Source organism: Callorhinus ursinus, unplaced genomic scaffold (genome assembly GCF_003265705.2).
Source record: "Callorhinus ursinus isolate GAN/ISIS: 27379988/994484 unplaced genomic scaffold, GSC_fseal_2.0 scaffold101, whole genome shotgun sequence".
Classification (NCBI taxonomy): domain Eukaryota; kingdom Metazoa; phylum Chordata; class Mammalia; order Carnivora; family Otariidae; genus Callorhinus; species Callorhinus ursinus.
The window spans coordinates 753,237-773,845 of record NW_027397163.1 but is presented as its reverse complement, the minus strand read 5'-3'; the positions used below and the strand labels follow the sequence as shown (position 1 = coordinate 773,845).

General features: G+C 42.7%; 2 protein-coding genes and 1 long non-coding RNA gene across 3 annotated transcripts in view; 1 reads left to right on the top strand and 2 right to left on the bottom strand.

The window, feature by feature from the left end:
• Positions 1-16,614, bottom strand: part of LOC141371806 (uncharacterized) — a 32,964-nt gene extending 16,350 nt beyond the window's left edge. Inside the window, exons 1-2 of the long non-coding RNA XR_012377040.1 lie at positions 16,252-16,614; positions 14,505-14,599 (exon numbers count right to left, since the gene is read on the bottom strand). This is a non-coding gene — a long non-coding RNA (uncharacterized lncRNA). The remainder of the gene's footprint in view (positions 1-14,504; positions 14,600-16,251) is intronic.
• The window catches only part of LOC112806790 (uncharacterized), a 909,505-nt gene that overhangs the window by 655,325 nt on the left and 233,571 nt on the right, over positions 1-20,609 (top strand). The gene's annotated exons all lie outside the window — the stretch shown is intronic.
• Positions 1-20,609, bottom strand: part of LOC112806782 (uncharacterized) — a 293,799-nt gene that overhangs the window by 190,242 nt on the left and 82,948 nt on the right. The window lies entirely within an intron of this gene.

Genomic DNA, 20,609 nt, shown 5'->3' with positions numbered 1-20,609 from the left:
GGGGGAGTGGGAGAGGGAGAAGCAGGCTTCCCGCCGAGCAGGGAGCCTGATGCAGGGCTCGATCCCAGGACCCTGGGATCCTGACCTGAGCTGAAGGCAGACGCTCAACGACTGAGCCACCCAGGCGCCCCTGAGCTTATTTTCAAAGTACTGAGGTAATTCCCACTTATTTCACCATCTTGATGATGTCATCCCTCTGTGATGAATGGATTTATATTGCATGAGTAAAAATGAATGTTTCCCTATATATAAGTATTTGTGTGTCTTTATACATGTGTATATATATATATGCACAGATGTTATCCATGAAGTAGAATATTTAAATAGTGTAACTTTTGATATTGAAAAATAACACTATTAATAACAGTGACAACCTCCTTTCATGTTAAAAATTATTCTGTATGGTATTTGTATTGTCATGCTGGTTATTTGGCTATCACTACATGGGCTTTTGTTTTGTTGATTTTATCCTGTTTTAATTATAGCTATAGGATAATTCCAGTTAAATATATTCAAGCAATGTTTTTGTTTTGTTTTGTTTTTTAATTTGAAAGAGCATGAGCAGGGTGGAGAGGGAGAAGCAGGCTCACCACTGAGGCCAGAACTGGTTGTGGGGCTTGATCCCAGGATCTGGGGATCATGACCTGAGACACAGACACTTAACTGACTGAGCCACCCAAGCGCCCCTCAAGCAAAGTTTAATGTTATCAGCAACATGGTTTATTTATATTTGATATTCCAATGGAGATATCGGGGTTTGGATTTTCCAAGTTCTTTAATGTTTTTCCTAACAACCTTATTTTTTTTACTATCTTTTCTTTCCTGTGTTCATAGAAAGTAATTCTATGTTTTATTCTTTCTGTGATGATTGTGCATTCAGTAACATATTGCTTTAGCTAGAAATTAAAGATTGCTTTTAAAATCTAGTCAGTGTGGGGCACCTGGGTGGCTCAGTCGGTTAAGCGTCTGCCTTCGGCTCAGGTCATGATCCCAGGGTCCTGGGGTCGACCTCCCTGCTCGGCAGGAAGCCTGCTTCTCCCTCTCCCACTCCCCTGCTTGTGTTCCCTCTCTCGCTGTGTCTCTGTCAAATAAAATCTTAAAATAAAATTCCCCTTGAGCTCCTCAGTAACTTTTCCCTGTCAGCACTCTTTTACCATGTAACGTAAGAAGCTGCTGTGCTCACTTTTGTACTTTATATAAATGTAGTCAGGCAATGGGGACTCTTTGGTATTTGGCTTTCTCTTTGTGAAATGATGTGTATTCCTGCATGTTACTGTGCATCGTTCATTAGACTAGATCATTCCAGGGCGCCTGGGTGGCTCAGTCGTTAAGCGTCTGCCTTCGGCTCAGGTCATGGTCCCAGGGTCCTGGGATCAAGCCCCGCATCGGGCTCCCTGCTCGGCGGGAAGCCTGCTTCTCCCTCTCCCACTCCCCCTGCTTGTGTTCCTTCTCTCGCTTTGTCCCTGTCAGATGAATGAATAAAATCTTAAAAAAATCTGATTCCATTGTGTGAATATCAAGTGACTGCATCATTCTCCTGTTAATGGGAGGGCGATGGTTCTCCATGTAGGAGTGTCATGAATAGTACTGGCATGTAACATCTATAATTTATCTTTTAGTGGAACATGCACACATATCTGTTGGCGATATATGTGGGACTGAATTGTTGGTAAATATGGTTAGGTACGTTCAGCTTTATTTTTTTTAAAGATTTTTATTTATTTATTGAGAGAGTGATAGCATGAGAAGGAAGAGGGTCAGAGAAGCAGACACCCTGCTGAGCAGGGAGCCCGATGCGGGACTCGATCCTGGGACTCTAGGATCATGACCTGAGCCACCCAGGTATGTTCAGCTTATAATAGATACTACTAAGCCCTTCCCCAAAACCTTGTACCAATTTTCACATCTGCCAGCAGTATATCAGATTTCTAGCTTATCACATACAATCCAAAACTTGGTAATTTATGTGATTTTGATGTTGGGCTCCTGGTTGATATGCAGTGTTACTAAGTTGTGGTTTTAGTTGCTTTGTTGTTGGTTTTGTTACTCTCTCTGCTATGGAGTTGGTCATTACCCTTTGGATAATCTCTTTGTCAAAGTGTCTAGTTAGTTATTGTGCCCCCTTTTTCTGTTGTGACATCTTTTTGAGTCTTTGTAGTTCTATATATATTGAGTCCTTTGTCTCCTCTCACCCTACTTCTATTTCTTTTTCTTGAGCTTGTGATGCAAAGAAGTTCTTAATATTCTTGTAAACTAATTTGCCACTTCACCCTTCATGGTTAGTTTTTCATTGCTTTAAGAAGTTTTTACTTATACCAAGACCACACAGTTAGAATCCTGTGTTTCTCTAAATCCATCATTATCTTTAAAATTTCAATTAGAAATGTATTAAAAATCATTTTTTTAAAGATTTATTTGACAGAGAGACACGCGAAGAGAGGGAACACAAGCAGGGGGAGTGGGAGAGGGAGAAGCAGGCTTCCCGCTGAGCAGGGAGCCCGATGCGGGGCTCGATCCCAGGACCCTGGGATCATGACCTGAGCCGAAGGCAGACGCTTAGCGACCGAGCCACCCAGGCGCCCCAAAAATCAATGTTTTTGTGGTGTCTTAAGTGACTGAGGTTTCCAATCCTTTTTAACCCTCCCCAACATGGCTAACAAATTGAAATGTATTCTAAAAATGTATTGTGCTTTCGTTTGCTTACACAAGTCATGTCTTTATATGCATTCACATCACCACAGTCTTGGAACAGACTTCTCCTGTGATTTGTCTCCATCTTTTCCTGCCTCCGGTGATGTTTAGCAATCACACTGGATCAAACAAGCAATGTCAGTTTTGATGTCATAAGCTTTCCATGGGTTTCTCTGCTTAGAGGAATGATTATTCCTTTATTCCTTCCAGGGGCTTGGCAAAGGCAATAATCTTCCTGTTACAGGTTGTACCTGGAATCATGGCAACCTGATAGGTCTTTTATTGTTTTTCTTTACTTCATTGGAGGTAGGTTAAGTTCTACAGATTTTATTGCCAAACACAGGAGTATAGGCAACCCATTGGACGTTGTCTCTAAAGGAGTCCCACACTGACAGCTTTTGGGTGAAAAGATTTCTGCCATGATTTTGGATGCACACTTCTTTGGTATGTTTACAGAGTGGCCAGGGATGTGTCTGTTGAGGTACAATGTGCATCTTGGGTGTCTTCTAGACCATTAACATTGGCCCTATGGATGAGGGTTGGAAGGCTCTTAAAGCAAAAGCTTGCATGTACATTTTTTTCTTTTTCCTCTGCGTGTCACTGTGAAATGAGCAGAAAAATGTATTGGTACTGTTGTGGATATCAGAACCAAAGACCTACTGGGGTCTTTGCTGTATATAGTGTTGTTGTTATTCTTTGAAATCATGTTTTGGCCTCATGATCTGGACCAACATTTCCTTGATTTTCATCCAGTCCAGGCACAAGGAGTGGGTCAAGTGCATTCACAGGACCAGCATTTCCTCCATAGCTCTACCTGAGCTCAGGGCAGGTACTCAAAGACCTTTCGTCCTTGTGACCACCGATGTTTGATTTTACACCATCTCCTCCATCTTTTATGTGGATGTTGCTTTTTTTCATATTCCCCATTGATGGGTGGTAACTACCTCTGCCCTCTTTCTTGTGCGGTTCCCAGTTCTCAGCTCTGTTATTGTAATGAGCCATGATTCCACTGTATCCAGGACCTACTTGGCCCTCATCTTTTCAGATACTTGAAATGGCAAGGCCTCTGGTATCCTGTGAGTCGTCCTTAACGTACAGAAATCCTTTTGAAACCTCCCTTTCTCCTTACTTCCCCCAACACCCAAGTATAAAATCAGCCACATCTCACAAACCCAGGGCAGCAGGTCTTTCTGCCTATGGGTCCTACCTCCGTGCTTTAATAAAACCACCATTTTGGGGCACTTGGGTGGCTCAGTCGTTGGGTGTCTGCCTTCGGCTCAGGTCATGATCCCAGGGTCCTGGGATCGAGCCCGCATCAGGCTCACTGCTAGATGGGAAGCCTGCTTCTCCCTCTCCCACTCCCCCTGCTTGTGTTCCCTCTCTCGCTGTGTCTCTGTCAAATAAAATCTTAAAAAAACAAACCCACACCATTTTGCACCAAAGGTGTCTCAAGAATCTTAGTTGTCGGCTCCAGACCTCACCCCACCAAACCTCACCTATATTCCAAAATCCCACCACTTGTTGCCTGCACGTGGGGCTTTGAGTCTCTAGATCTGGACTCAGCTTTGGTGCAAACTTGAGTACTTTCCTCTTCCTTTACTCTCATTTCAGGGGCTCTTCAGGGAGTATGGTCTTATTGGACCACTCTCATGTTGGTTGCTCAGGCTGCAATCCTCTAGCTACTCTATCGGGAGGAGAAAGTCTGCCTTCTGGCTAGGAGTTAGTACCCTGGCTGGGATGGTACTAAGACTCAGAAACTTGGTGCCTTCTCTTTATTCCTGTCCTTATACAAACTTGTCTGTCTTGGGCATGGGACAGCCACCTAAGTGACTAGCACAGCTTCCAATCTTCAGACTCCCATGTGAGGTTTCCTCTTGATCTAATGTGATGCCCTCCACATCCCTGGTCTAGCCACTTCTAGCCATGGGACCTCCACTGGGAGCCAGCCAACACCAGTCCCCAATGGAATTAAAACCAACCAGGGACCGTTTCCTAGGGAAGTTGGCTGTAAAGACTACATTTGTTGGAATGTTGCTTAGAACCATGATGGATTTCTATCTTTACTGTTTTCTTTCAGTGTCCTTTACTAACTACGTAAGCTATAAAATTGGGTAATTTTCCCTTGTTAAACTTTTCTAGTGTTTTCCATGGGTTCAAAATGGCGGTTTATTTTGGTCCATACACCGGCACCCGTAATAGTCTAGAATGCAATAGGGAAGTGGGGGGAGGGCAGGCCTCCCTCCTACTGGGGTCTTCAATGGCGGTTGTGATCATACTGATTTTGTCTGGGGGATGCCTCAGGTTGCTTTGACACCAGGAACCTCTGACCTATCCTGTGAGTGGGACACCACCCGGAAGCTGGGGTGGGGGGCTTTTCTTCAGTAATGGAACCTCTCTAGCATGGCCTCAGGGGACTTATTCAGTCCCGAAGGATTCTCCTTTGGGATGCCTTTTAACCCACTGGAAACAATTCTGATTGCAAAGTTTAGGAAAGGACTGAGCTCCTGTAACACTGCATGGCTGCAGTGGGATCTATGTTAGGTCTCTTTTGCAGTAAACAGGGCAAATGAAATTAGTGTACCTTCACTGCTCATACCTGGACCTTCATTGCTCTACACCAGGACCCCAACCTAAGGGCCTCTTGCAGAATGTGTCAGCTACTAAATTCCTGACATACTGGATAATTATCATCTAACTAGGCCTCCTCTGAGTAAACCTAGGTTGGAGGAAACACAGGCTGTCCCAGACAAAGGGGACTCTGACTCTCTCTCTCTCTCTCTCTCTCACTGTTCCTCTTAATAGACGTGGGAGCTTCTCCCTCACTCATTTCCTGCATTAATGGCTATAACTGGAGCCAAATGTTTCTCTACCTTGGGACATGGACTTTAAGGAATACTCCTGAGCAGCTGCTGAAACTCTCTTTGCTTTGGGGTTATTCCCGGTCTTCTCTGGCCTGACATGGACTGCCTATTCCCCCTTGCTTGTGGGAAAACATGGAGTCTGCTCTTCTATTGTAGGAGTTGATGAGCTCTAGAACTGGAAACCCTTTCTCTGCCTTCTGGCAGCACTTTGCGTCCTCTGTCTTCCCCTGTCCCTCTTCCTGTTTCTGCACCACCCTGGGTGCAGCCTGTATAACTGGCTTACCGTACCATCCTCAGTGCCTCCTGCACCATTGGCGGCTCCTCCTACCTGGCCATCAAGGAGCAAAGAAGAGCACCCCCTGGACTTAACACCTCCCACTCCAGATTTCCTCACCAGTCTCAGGTAAAAATTGAAAATGGGGTGGGCCTATACTGAACATAATTCAGTATTTAAACTAAGTTTCTTGGTTTAATTAAGATAGACCTCTTAAGTTATCAGCAGTAAACATGAAAATTTTATTCTGTCAAGGTCTGAAGGTCAAATAAGCTCATGTTATCTGTTGCCATTTGTTAGCAATAAAATAAAATGATGGTTCATTTTGTCTGTCTCAAACTTTTCATACGAAATTGTTAAAATAGCTTTCATCAAAGTCTTTGGTAACTTGAAACTTTAGAGTTTTGCTTGGATGATAAATGGGATTGAATTCCTTGGACATCTAGGTCTTATCCAAATAGGATAAAGTGTTAAAGCATTGAGCACTGGACGTAGGTTTGTGCTTGACTACTTACTGCAAAAACCTGAGGATATCTGAGTCTGTTGGTAACATGCTTTGTGCTTAATTGATTCGCAAATTTGCCATCTAAAGAATTCTGGTATGACAGTTGACAACTGTTTACTACTTAGTTTTCACTAGAGACTAAGGTTTCTAGGAGTGCAAAAGTTGCTAAGTATAACTAAAACTGATGGAAACAAGGGAAGCCACTCTGTAGAAAAGTAGATGAGTAAGAAAGATAAAAGGAATGGGAATGCATTTTTGTCAAAGGTTAAAAAAAATATTGTCCTAATTAAGATGGTTACTTGGAAAGAAATGGCTTGGGTTAAAATCTTAATGCAGAAGAAAGTTGCAGAAGGTTTGTGAAGGGAAATCTTTAGAAAGAAATCTTAGGTGTGGTCAGGATGGACTGAGATTAAAAGGATTTTAAAAGTACAGTGGTATAAGATTGAAATTCGTTGTTCAAAAGACAAAAGTTTCTTGAATTGTCAGTCTGCTCTTGATTTAAAAAAAATTTTTTTTCTCTTTTGTCTGCTCAGAAAAAAAAAGTTTTTGTTTTGCCTTTATCAGGTCTTTGAGGATCCCTAATCCTATTTAGGCATGTGCTTTAAAACTTTAAGATTTTAGCAAATTTCCCAAGATTTAAATTGTAAATGAAGTCTAACTAATTAGGCCTTTCTATTTGGCCTGTTAAGTTCCTCTGGAAGCACTGTTAAACAAATGAGCCTAAGGTTACATTTGGAAAAATGCCAAAATTATTCTAGCGAGGATATGCAACTCAAAGTTTTGATGTTTTAATATAAGATCACTTGATTTTGATTATTGAAGTGTTATTTGTCACAACCAGATTTCCTTGCCAGCTATATTGTAAACTCTTCTCTCATCAGATCTTTAACCATGTCCATTCTGAGTTTTTGTCATTTCTAATTGTTCTTATTGTCTTGCAAAATGAAGAAAGGTCTCAGTACATAAGTATTCTTTCTTCCATGGCAATCAGTCATTTGCATAAGTTCAATAAGAATCTGTTCTCCTTGTAACGGACACCATTGGAAATGTTGGTTATTTTACCAAGGCTTTGCCTGGACTGTCGTATTTGAGAGAGACATGCATAGACTCAGTTATGACCAAAGAGCTTTAAAGAACTAAGGTTGACTTTATGAAACCTGGAGCCATAAAGCCCCTTGAAAAGGTTGGCCTGATGCCTTTCTTGCTGAGAGTTCCCAACAGCCTCACCAGATGAGTAAAGAAATGTCACTTCCTGGCAGGTACAGGAACCTCAGGATACTTTGGGGACCTCGAGAAGAAGTCACCCAAGTCTGCAGGTATTTCAGCCATGTCTGATGGCAAGTACTGGGCTTGGCTTCTGGCCTGGAGAGGCTACTGAGAGTTCAACCTAGAGATTCCTTGGAAAAACTTGCAGCAAAGCAAATTTTAAAAGATCCATCTGATCATTATTCTTACTGAGCTTATGTAAATAATTAGGCCAAGTTTGTTAAAATTGGATGGCTTTTGCAAACAAATTAGTCTTGATTTGGCTACCTCTGGAAATGAGGGTTATTTTAGAAAAAAAAAGTTTTAATAACCCACCTTTATGGATGTTAAATCCGAGTTTTGATTGTCCTTAAATGTTGTTTGCCTAAGCTAGACAACTCGAGGTAAACTTCAGAGAAATAGCTTTTCTATTTCTACACCATAGCTCATATATAGATAATCTTCATGCTTTTTATTCTGTGGGAATAACAACAGGACCCCAGGGGTATATAAGTATTTAAACAATGGGAAAAGGGGATTAATCCCCCAACAAATCTATAACCAGCATCTTTACCAATTTTGTGTGGCTGGGATGACAAAATCCCTCCTTAAAAGCCAGCACATACCCTACTCTATGGGTTAACTATGGACTTATGGAGATAATGGATGACCCCACTTTCTTTATGATTGGATAATGTACTTGGGTATGCCCTTATCTCTTACAAGTTTTCTTCCACTTGCCAGTGATTCCTTGTAATTAGGATATTGTTAAGGTTGGACCTCAAACAAAAGCTTTTTTTATAAGTAGCTTTTATTTTTTAAGATTGATTTATTTAGAGTGAGAATGAGAGAGAGAGAGAGAGAGAGAGAGAGAGAGAGAGAGAGAGAGAGAACATGAGAGGCGAGAGGGTCAGAGGGAGAAGCAGTCTCCTTGCTAAGCAGGGAGCCCAATGCAGGACTCGATCCCGGGACTCCAGGATCATGACCAGAGCCGAAGGCAGTCGCTCAACCAACTTAGCCACGCAGGCGCCCAAACAAAAAGGGCTTCTTAATGGTTTCATCCCTCATCGTCCTATCTTAGAAGCCACCTCTATTGAGGTACAGGTTCAAACAAAGCATTTAGCCAAGCATACAACAGCCCTCCTGGTAAAAGAAGTCCCAAAGTTCACTAGGACAATCCCTGACTGGAATGACTTCACAGCCAAAAGCTACCAATGGATGATGGGAAGCTGACTTATCAAATACCAGGTAATGGTTATAGATATGCCTGAAATAATACGTAAACCTGTCAAACTTTAAACCCACCTACCCTTATGCCCGGACCTGACCATCATAACTTCTATAGAGCATAACTGTTCAGAGGTTATTGATCTCGTTTACTTTAGTCAACCAGATTTAAAAGATGCCTCTATTAAAAATGCAAATAACAGGGCTCCTGGGTGGCTCAGTTGGTTAAGCGACTGCCTTCGGCTCAGGTCATGATCCTGGAGTCCCGGGATCGAGTCCCGCATCGGGCTCCCTGCTCAGCAGGGAGTCTGCTTCTCCCTCTGACCCTCCCCTGTCTCATGCTCTCTCTACCTCATTCTCTCAAAGAAAATCTTTAAAAAAAAAAATGCAAATAACAGCTGGTTTACTAATGGCAGTTTCATGGAAAAGGGTAAAAAAAAAACTGGGATGCTATAGTCAGTCTTAGACTGTTGAGGACAAAGCCCTGTCAGCAAATGTTTCCCCAAAAGCAGAGTTAACGCCCACCCCTCATGCTTTGCAACTGGCAAAAGCCTTAATATTTATATTGACTCTAAAGATGCCTTCCTAGTCCTCTATGCCCATGGAGCAATTTGAAGAAAAAGGGGATTATTATCAAGCCATAACTCCCCAAATATGGGCCTGAAATTATTACACAAATTCAAAGGACGGCCCTTCAAAACCGAATAGCCCTTGTTAATCCTGACTACACTTCAAGGAGGCCCAGTATTAAATGGCTGGCTCCTGGCTGGGACCCAATGGCTATGTGACTCTAACTTGTGGCCATGGCTTCCCCCGGGCTGGATAGGCTGTACTCTGGGTTTTGCCCGGAATCACGGACACATTATTAAAACCGTTACCAACCCAGCCAACCTTCCAAATTTAAAACGATGGACATGTTCTGTGTCTCACTGGTATGACCACCTAGCATCGATCTTTGTTCCCTCTGTGAGACTGGAGAATGTTTGGTATATGAATGCTCTTAATAATGGGTGGCTCGGTTGAGCAACTGCCTTCGGCTCAGGTCATGATCCTGGAGTCCTGGGATCGAGTCCTGCATCGTGTTCCCTGCTCAGCCGGCTTCTCCCTCTGGCCCTCTCCCCTCTCATGCTGTTGTTCACTCTCTTTCTCAAAATCTTAACTAAAAAAAAAGCTAAAGAAAAAAAAAAAAAAGTACAAGTGGTCAAAGCCCCAAATGATACTCAAACATTTCTCTATTAAATACCAAAGTAATACAAATATGTAAAGCAGTTTTACAAAATAAAATCAGATGTTTTAACTGTTAGTGCAAGTTCTAATTTGTGCATAAAAACAGAATGCTGTGTATACATTCCAGATTACCACAAAAATATTCCTGGGATTCTAATTGACATGAATACTCAAATTGGTGGTTTAAATGATCTCTTTCCTTTAGTAATTGCTTTAAACTCCTGGACTGGAGGAGACTTATCAAAGGTTAAATTCAAAAGGTCCTTTATTCAGCCTTCTTTCTCATTACAGTATTAACCTTATTTTGACCTTTCCGGTGTCTCCCTGCCTACTGTCAAGATTCCTTCACTGCCGTCACTTCCAGCTGACAGATGATCCTTTCTACTCAAGGAGGTTCATGTATATTGTCCACGTTGGATTCAGCTGCTTCTCCTTTCCTAACTAACTTCCCTGTATCTTCCCCCAAGTGACCAGTATTGACCCATACGTAGGGACATCTCTATGCCCTATTCAGCAGGAAGACGTTACAGAGGATGAGACCTTCCACCTTCAACAACCTTAAAGATTTCGGGAGGAAAATGAGGGAGCAGAAGGCTACTTCCGGACAAAGCGCAAGCCGACACCCTGCAACCTATTCTCCCCCTCCGCCCCCCACATTCCTGGGTGGGATATGGTGATAATCTTCCAGGAAGCTCCCAATGGTCTTAATGTTAATGCCTTCCTAGAAGGAAAAACAACCTTAACTTGGCAAAACCTCTGGTTTCTGGCCAGTCGTCTTTAACATATGAAAATCCTTTTGAAAACCTCCCTTTTTCCTTACCTCCCCCAACTTCCAAGTATGTAATCGGCCACCCCCCCACAACCCTGGTGCAGCAACTCTTTCTGCCCACGGGCCCTGTCCCTGTACTTTAATAAAACCACCTTTTGTACCAAAGACATCTCAATAATGCTTTCTGGGTCGTTGGCTCCGGCCCTCACCCCACAAACCCTCACCTATGTTCCAAAACCACATCAGTACTGGAGCAGATCCCCCTAAAGGCTGCTGAGATTCAGGCATATAAACAGCAGTGTTCTTTTTTAGCTCCTAAAAAGGTTACAGTAGAGATAGGAAACATCTACACATAGGCATAACTTTAATTGGAAAATAATTATACGATACAAACTTAGAAAATAAAGTAAATATACCCATTAATTGCCCCCAGTAAGAGTTGCATCTTCAGCCATAACAGCTCATCAATTTGAAGGGGTATCCTCCTTGTGCAATTTCAACGTGCATGTGTGGTGCCATTTGAAATTATATGAGAGGCACAAATATTTTGCACCTTGTTCAGTGATTGTCTTATACAGTCAAATCCCTTTCCTTAACTAATGCTACATGAAGGTGTTTTCACACCAATAGTAATGAATCTACTGCATTCCTAAAATGCAATGTACCCCATGGTAATTGTAAATACAGCACCCTTGGTGAAACACCCCCTTGTTTATACACTTAAAATTAAATGTACCTGTCTCCTGCTATCACACACATCATGAAATGTGAATCTCTGATTGTACACATGTGACTTAACTGGGGGGTTCTGGGACATGAGATTGTTGTACCGTCATGACTGCATTCTTAAAATGAGTGGACAATTGCTGAACTACACTTGCAAATTGATTAAAAAAATCAAACACAGAATAGTGTGTTTCCACTGTTAAAGAAATTAAACCGGGAAGCCATAGACTGACATGGCTCTAATGTTTCAGTAGCCTCTATAAGTAAACCACATTTTAATTCACAGCCAATGCACTGGAATGGAAGAAAATGAACTTAGGAACAAAAAAGGCAACTGCTGAAGGTATATCCAGTGAAACACTCCCCTTGCTTTGCTTCCATATCCTCTCTATAAAAACTTTTTTTTAAAGATTTTTATTTGACAGAGAGCGAGAGAGGGAACACAAGCAGGGGGAGTGGGAGAGGGAGAAGCAGGCTTCCCGCCAAGCAGGGAGCCCGATGTGAGGCTCGATCCCAGGACCCTGGGATCATGACCTGAGCTGAAGGCAGACACTTAATGACTGAGCCACCCAGGCGCCCCTACTATAAAAACCTCCTTGCTATCTCCTACAGGTGGAGCATGCCTAACCATCTGAATAGACTAACTGATCAAAGGAAGATTTTGAGAGAGAATGAGAGAGAGAGAGAGCACATGGGAGGGGGGAGGGTCAGAGGGAGAAGCAGACTCCCCGCTCAGCAGGGAGCCCGATGCGGGACTCGATCCCGGGACTCCAGGATCATGACCTGAGCCGAAGGCAGTCGCTTCACCAACTGAGCCACCCAGGCGCCCTGATCAAAGGAACTCTTAAAAATTTGTACATCAATTCATCTTGCACCACCACTCAGTACCACCTTTCAGTCTGAGCACTTTTCTCATCTAAATATCTCACCTGATTGCAATGTGGGCTCAGGACTCAGTGTGACATCTTTCCCTGCCTCCCCTCACTCAGCTTCACACATGTGCACAAGAAACCATCAGCACTCTGCCTTCACTTGCCCAGACTTCTCTCTTGGTAATGGCTCCCTATAGCACCTGCAAGTGCTACACATGTGCACAGAGGACTCATGGTGCATACCACCCCTCTCAGGGCCAAGACATGCAGTGATGTGCTCCTCCCTTCACCAGCTCAGGTCTCCAGAGCACTACACCTGAATCCTATCTAAGCCAAGCTCACACACGAGTTCACAGTTCAGGCAAGCTAGATCCAGAGTCCACGGACAGATCAGTCCTCCCTCTGACCAACGGTGTTATCACACCCAGAGTTTCTGATGTTTTCTCCCGTTTCTGCCTTTCCTCTTGCCAAAACTTCACATAATACTCACAAAGAGCAGGTGAAACCCTCAAAGTCCTGAGTCCAGCACCTGCCACAATGCAGAGGGCCCCAAAGCAGATGGGGACTAGAGAAGGTCATCGAGGATCACCCGGTGCAATATGAACACATAAGATACCCATCATGTCCAGCAGACCTTCTGATGCCTTGGATTACTGTTTCATACTTTGGGCCTCACACAGTGGGCACAGAGCTCAGGTACCCCAGAATTTCCACTGAAAATAGTCCTTTCTGCCCAAATGTGGCTTGCAGAGCCTAACAATTTTCAATTCAGCTTCTGTCAAAAATGAGCTCACACCACAAAGTTGCCCTCCCTGGCTCTGCTGCCAGTCCCTGCACCTCCCTTCACAGAACAGCTCAGAGAACAGGGTTCCTGGCAGGTCCATCTCCTGGGTGGCCCAAGTTGGCACTTTACTGAGGTTCAGACTCAGTGTGCCTTATCTAGTCCTTTCCCAACTCACAGGGGATGAGCAGAGAATGTCATCTTTCCAGAAACTGTTAGTCTTCCCTGGGAATGGCAGTCTTTGTGTTGAGATAGGGGTGGTGGCGTACAAGGGACTCAGGTGTGCTCTTCTGCTTTCTCTAGCTTAGTGTTATTGGAAATGAATTCTAGGGACAGCAACCACAATGTTTGTTAAAAATACAAATTCATGGGCTTCATCCACACCTAGGGAGTCATGATATCTGAGTGTGGGGCCCCAGAATCTGTTTTTAATGTAAATCTCAAGTGATTCGTATACACATGAAATTTTTTTAAGTTTACTTATTTCAGGATTCTCTATACCCAATGTGGGGCCCGAACTCATGGCCCCACAATCAACAGTCACATAATTTTACCAACTGAGCCAGCCAAGCACCCTTTTATATACATGAAATTTTGACAAGCAGTGTTTAGAAAAATCATTCTCAGCTTTGGCTTCATGCTGGAATCCCCTGTGTAGATTTTACAACTACCATCTCCAGGGTCCCATCCCCAGATTCTGGCACTTTGTCCTTGATGAGGCTTAGGATCAATTAGGTCTTAATGAAGGGGCCCAACTTATTCTACTGTGAACCCAATGTAAACAGTGAGGCTCCCAGGTACATTTCTGAGGACGGAGCACAGAGTCTGGTCAATGGGGAAGTCTCCACGGGTAGGGCTGCTCTGCATAAGATTTGATAGGGGAGTGTCAATGTACCCCATATTCCTGATTTTGTACCAGACTGTGTGTCTCCAGGACACAAGTGCACCCAAAAAATCAGAAAGGAGTAAATCACATTGGGGCCTCCACTTAGAAATTCCGTGTGTGTGCAGATTTTTGCATGCCTCCACAAGCAACGGAATAGCAATCAGATCACATATGCCCTCACTGGCTATGGGGAGGCTTTCGATTCTTACTGTGAATGCCATGGAAGACACTAGAACAGTAGATAAGTCCTTAGAGGTTGTAGGAGCATGTGAAGAGTGACAAGACAGAAGATGTTGCTCTTTGACCACCAGAGAATTAAACCTAAGCTTCCAGAATCATTCCATTCAAGCAGAGCATCCCAAATCACATTTTAAGGTTGGGTTTTCTCCTTTGATCTTTGGCCCCCACCTGTGTCATCTGCTTCATTCATTCCCACCTACCTGGGTGTGTGGCTACTGTCTCCTTTCTCTTCACATCCCAGGGTTCTTTCCTTTTCCAAAGTTGTTGACCAGATTCAGATTAGAGACAGCAAGCCCTGTTTATAAGAAAAAGAAACATGATTCTTGCTGGAGAATCTTCAATTTCAAATCCAGCGCTATGCTCGGTAGAGAAGGGAGCACATTACAGAAGCTTATAGAAAACTATTTCCCCAAACACTGTTTCCTGATGGCCTCTTTAGAATACTTAGGAAGCATTTTCAACGTTCACCTCCTTAACTCCACTTCTAAGTACTGCTGAATCAGAAATAAGGAATAGATATCTTTTTTTTAAGATGTGGGCAACAATTCTATACCACTTAAGTTTCTAGAATTATGAATGTAGAGTGAAGGTTACAGATAACCTCAGGGAAGGAGAAGTTTCACATCATAAAACATCGTGAATACTTCTTTCTTTACACCAACAATGCCTGATTATTTCCTTGAAATCATGTCATTTGTCCTTTATGCTGAGTTACACAATACAATTTTAAGACACGTGAACATACAGTAATTATATACTTGTTTCCTTTTGCTGCAAATAAAAAAAAATAAAGGAGAGAATATCTGTTATAGTGTGCAGAATAAAATGGAAACTTACAGGTCCATGACTAATTTAGAACCTTTATTTGCAAAGGCCAGGATCTCCAGTAAACAAAGGTCAGAGCCTTCATTTTCTGGGGGCATCCAGTGGAGAAACCCTGAACCAAGTGAACTTAACATCAGCTGTAACGAGACAAATTGATAACTAGTGGTCTGAAGCACGTAGAAAGACTCATCACTGCTGTGATACTGTGTGCAAAAAAAAAGGCAACTCCTAACATGATTCCAATTGTGAAAAAATAGTATTTTTATGAAATTTCAAGCCACAGATTGCTCTCATGTCCTATAATCCTTAATGCATTTCAAATAGTTTTTTTTTTTTTTTTAAGAATTTATTCATTTGTCAGAGAGAGAGGGAGAGAGCACAAGCAGGGGGAGAGGCAGGCAGAGGGAGAAGCAGGCTCCCGGCTGAGCGGGGAGCCCAATGCAGGACTCGATCCCAGCACCCTGGGATCATGACCTGAGCCGAAAGCAGGCACTTAAGCGCCTGAGCCACCCAGGTGTCCCAGTAAGTCTTTCTTTGAAGCAAGCTAGACAGCAAGGCTGGTAGGAATTCATGCTGCACAGAAAACCTGGTTGGAGGGCGCCTGGGTGGCTCAGTTGGTTAAGGGACTGCCTTCGGCTCAGGTCATGATCCCGGAGTCCCACATCAGGCTTCCTGCTCAGCAGGGAATCTGCTTCTCCCTCTGACCCTACCCCCTCTTGTGCTCTCTCTCTCGCTCTCTCTCTCTCAAGAAAGAGAGAGAAAGAAAGAGAGAAAAAGAGAGAGAGAGAAAGAAAACCTGAGCTAAGTCAAGACAAGATTTACCTGAGAAGCAGCCATTTCTTCTTGCTTCTGTTACAGGTTTCTTTCTTGGGTGAGCTTATAAAGAGAAATCACACCTGTAAGCCTTTAAAGGCCTTAGCACAGCCTCTTCACCTGCTATCATCAGCTCGGAGGCAGAAGGAACTTGAAATGCACAAAAGGCTACCTACTCCTTTACTTTTTCACAGGGAAGATTCAGGAAAAAAGGAGCTCCTATGTGGACACTTGCGTGTGAGCTTCTCCTTCCCAGTTTCAGACAACCACAAATCCTGCCACAGCACGGGGAACGTGGGCTGCACTGACCTGCCCCTTCCAATTCCAGACTGAAGAGTCTGTTATCTTCTCTTCACCAGAAAGCCAGACTCAGCTCTCACAAGTGTGTCTGCGAATCCTTGGGCTTCACCCTGGTCTACCCGAGAAGCACCTGAAGCACACAGTTAAAGCAGCACTGATGTCCTCACCCTGACCAATAGACAGACTCTGGCAGAGGGCCCAGGTGATGGTGGTTCTTAAAACTCACCATGGGGCGGGGGGCACCTGGGTGGTTCAGTCATTAAGTGTCCGGCTTCGGCTCAGGTCATGATCCCAGGGTCCTAGGATCGAGCCCCGCATCGGGCTCCCTGCTCCACGGGAAGCCTGCTTCTCCCTCTCCCACTCCTCCTGCTTGTGTTCCCTCTCTGTCAAATAAATAAATAAAATCTTTAAAACAAAAACAAAAACCTCTCCCTGGGATCTTTACTGTAAATCCAGGCTGATAAACAATGATGTGTTTCACATTTCATTGTGCACAGAAATCATTTGGTGTTCCAGGTCCCACAGAAGAAATGGTGATTCTGCAGGTTTGGAATGGGGTCCAAGAATTGGCATCTTTCCCAAGTACTTGTTAGTGCTGATGCTGCTCCTGGAGACCCTCGTTTAGTGGCTACACTAGAGAATGCAGGCACAGCACACCTGAGCCCCCCACACCCACCATCTTACGTCAACACAAACAACTCCTGGGGAGTTCCCAGGTTAAGACTTTACTATTTACTTTTCACTGTTGTGAGTTTACACAGTTTACAGTTTATAGCAACCATCCTGAAGGACCACATTTTTCATAGCACTTTAAAGTTTACAGAAAGAAGGCTAGTGAATGCACTGATGTCTGAGCAAGTCTCTATTTGGAAAACAACGTGTATACGTTGATTACTGCAATATCGATTCAGCACCAATTTTGTGTTCACAAGGGTTATGGTGCGCCGTGTTGGCAACTTCACATATATGATGTGATTTCATACCCGTAAAATCCTGTGAGCTGGGCTAGACTAAGTGTCTTATAATAACCATGAAGATTAGATACTGGACCCCACCATTCTGTCTCATCTTCTTTTCCCTATCGATTAAAAGAAATGTTTGTATTCTATATGAGTGAAATATGGGTGAATGCAAAAATACAGAATGGAAGAGTAGTTCAGAGAGTTTTCACTGTTGCATTTATGTGTTTTTAAGAGGAAAGAAAAATGTTTGATTTTATAAGTAAATGACAGTTTTCCTGTACTATGTATACTCTCTTCATCAATACATTATTTTAATTCCTCCACAATGGTGTTACAAATTTCTTTTTTTTTAAGATTTTATTTTTATTTATTTGTCAGAGAAAGAAAGAGAGCTCAAGCAGGAGGAGTGGCAGGCAGAGGGAGAAGCAGGCTCTCTGATGAGCAGGGAGCCCGATGCGGGACTTGATCCCAGACCCTGGGATCATAACCTGAGCCGTAGGCAGGCACTTAACCAACTGAGCCACCCAGGCATCCTTGGTGTTACAAATTTTTATTTTTTTCTCAGTTTTAGTTATTCTAGCAAATAGGAAGAGTCATTTCCCTGCTTTCTAGGAGGAGTGATTAAAGAAAATTTGATATATATATTATATAATATTATTTATGATGTATGTATCAAAATATGTATCATAAATAATATATATTATATTTATCTATTTATGTATCTATCTATACAAAACTCAGTCTTAAAAGAAGGACATCCTTCCACTTGGACAATGTGGGTGAGCATGGAGGATATTATGCTAAATGGAATAAGCCACACAAAATGGCAAACGCTGTAGTATCTCAATTATATCTGAAATCTAATGGAGTTGAACTCCTAAAAGCAGAGTAGAATTGTGATGCCAAGAGGTGGCTGACGGCAAAGTGGGAGATGTTGGTCAAACGGTACAAAATTTCACTTACGCAGGATGAATAAGTTCTGGAGATCTGAAGTACAGCATGGTGACTACAGATAATTCTAGGTCTTTCATATTTGAAACTTGTGAAGAGGGTATATCTTAAGATGTTCTTACAAAAATTAATTAAAACATCAAAAATAAAAAATTCTAACACTATGAGGTGGTGGGCATGTTAATTAGCTAGGTTATTTTAATCATGTCATAATGTATACATAGATTTATATTTTGTTACTTGAACAACTACTCAATCCGGAGGAATGGAAAACAGGATTCTGAGTGAAAGGCTTGTGAAGCATGGTATTTAATAATAAAAACAAAAATGAAGGCACTGAGATATATAGTCCTTTGCTCTCCCATTTAACTGATTCTGGGTTTTGGGAATTGTGTGCGCCAGCCCTGGAGAGGTGAAAGGAACAGCCACTCAGAATCTGTTCTCTAATCTGTCCTGGGAAGGGAGGAGATGCCAAAGCCAAACCAGACAAGGACACAGCCTCAGAAGGAGGTAGATCTGGTTTGACCTAGGGAGGGAGCTGGCTGTAGGCTCTAATCTCCCTGCCTCTGGGCTATTTCCAGCTGTCATTCCTAAGCCTGTCGAAAGAAGATCAACACACAGAGTTCATATTATTTTAATCTATTTAGTCTCTTTCTATTTCATAAAATAAAAGAAAAAGCAACTTAACATAAACAGAATTTTATATTAGAAAGCTTTTCTTAAGGAGAATGTCAAATAAATGCTACTACTACTACTACTACTACTAATAATAATAATAAATGCTCTTTGGTCCATGGATGACCCATCAGGGGTGACACCAGAACACACACAACAACACAGACAGGGAAGTGGCCCAACTGAAAGTCCCCTGTATACCACTCTTCTTCCTCACATCAACTCCACAATCCTGAATTCAACAATGTACCCAATTGCCCTAACCTAAAAATTCCTGGATGATATGGATCATGACTCTTCATCTGTTTTTCTAACAATGGGATGCTATGGAAATAATCAGTTTCTATCTGTTTACATCTCTATACTTGCTCAGTGTTTTTTACCACAGTATGAGGAACCCACGAGGAGATCCCTTCTATGGAGGGAGGAAGAGGACCCTGGATGATTCATTCATCTTTCTTGGAGATGAAAGCAGATTCAGATTCTGGTGCCAGCCTAACCCCAGTCGACCCAGGACATCCCTATGTATTCCAAAGAGTCCCTGATACTGGAGAGTATGTCCCCAGGGAGACTGAATTGATGCCCCCATAGGGATCCAGGGAGCGGAAACCTTAGGCTGAGTCTGTGCCATCAGGCAGGGCACAGACCTGTCCTGGTGGAGCAGCATCCTCTGATGCAGGTGTGATGTACCCTGTCCGTGAGCAGGGCTCTCTGGAGTAAGAAGCCTCTACTTCAGTTAACATGGGTTACAAGGAGCTGTAGGTGTGGTCATGATTCCAGATTTGTTGTGGGTCTTAACCTTGCAGTGTTAAAGGATCTTCTCCTCTCCTGAGGTTGCAAAAAGGCAGGACCCAATGTGGCAGGTTTTAATGCCTATGCTTGTTGCCATGTAGACATTCTGCTCTGACCATGAGGAACACCAATTTCTTGAAGGACCATCAAACGTGTTAACCATCTTTGTGGAACTGTCTTCAGAACCCAACATCCAGGTAAATGTTAGGTAAATATAATATCTCACATTGAAAGATACACATTCAAAGACATTCTGAGTATCTCTGAATTCTTTCAGGAGAAACTACTTCATCACTGACTGGACTCTGACCTTATCCCCTGGGACCATGAATATAACAACTGTATGGATAATTGTATAATAATTATAAAAGGATTCATTCTATGGCTATAATTTATTATTTGTTACTATGATAGATTAACTCATTCACAATTTTACATACAATGTGACTGGCTTGTAATTGTATATAACACTCTTTGAGGCATGCACTTAGAAATGACTTACATCGAGGAAAACAGACTACATTTTTCCCATGAGATGAGGAAGTTTTATAATTTCTCCAGGATACAGAGAAGGACCTGGATGCACAGTGGTCATCACTCAGCAGAGTAAAGGGCTGGCAGGTTGGAAACATGCATTAAGACCCAGCTGTTCATTTCCCTCCACATGGTCTCATAAAAAAGGGAGAAATTACAATAATGGCAGAGAGAATATAAAGTTACAAAGGTGCTCCCCAGGACAAGAATGTTTGGGTAACTGTTATCTCAGGGGAGGATCTAGGTGTGATATTTCCTATGAAGTTGTTGGCCCCTCAGCTTGTGCATGCACAGAATGAAAACCATAATGAGTCCTACACACAAAACATTTGAGGTACATCTGAATGCTGCATAGAGTAAGTCTATGTGTTCCTCACAAGTTATAGTAGAACAGGCTCCAAAGTCTATAATGTTTGTGATGTATTTGTTGATCTTCTTGTCCCATACATACAA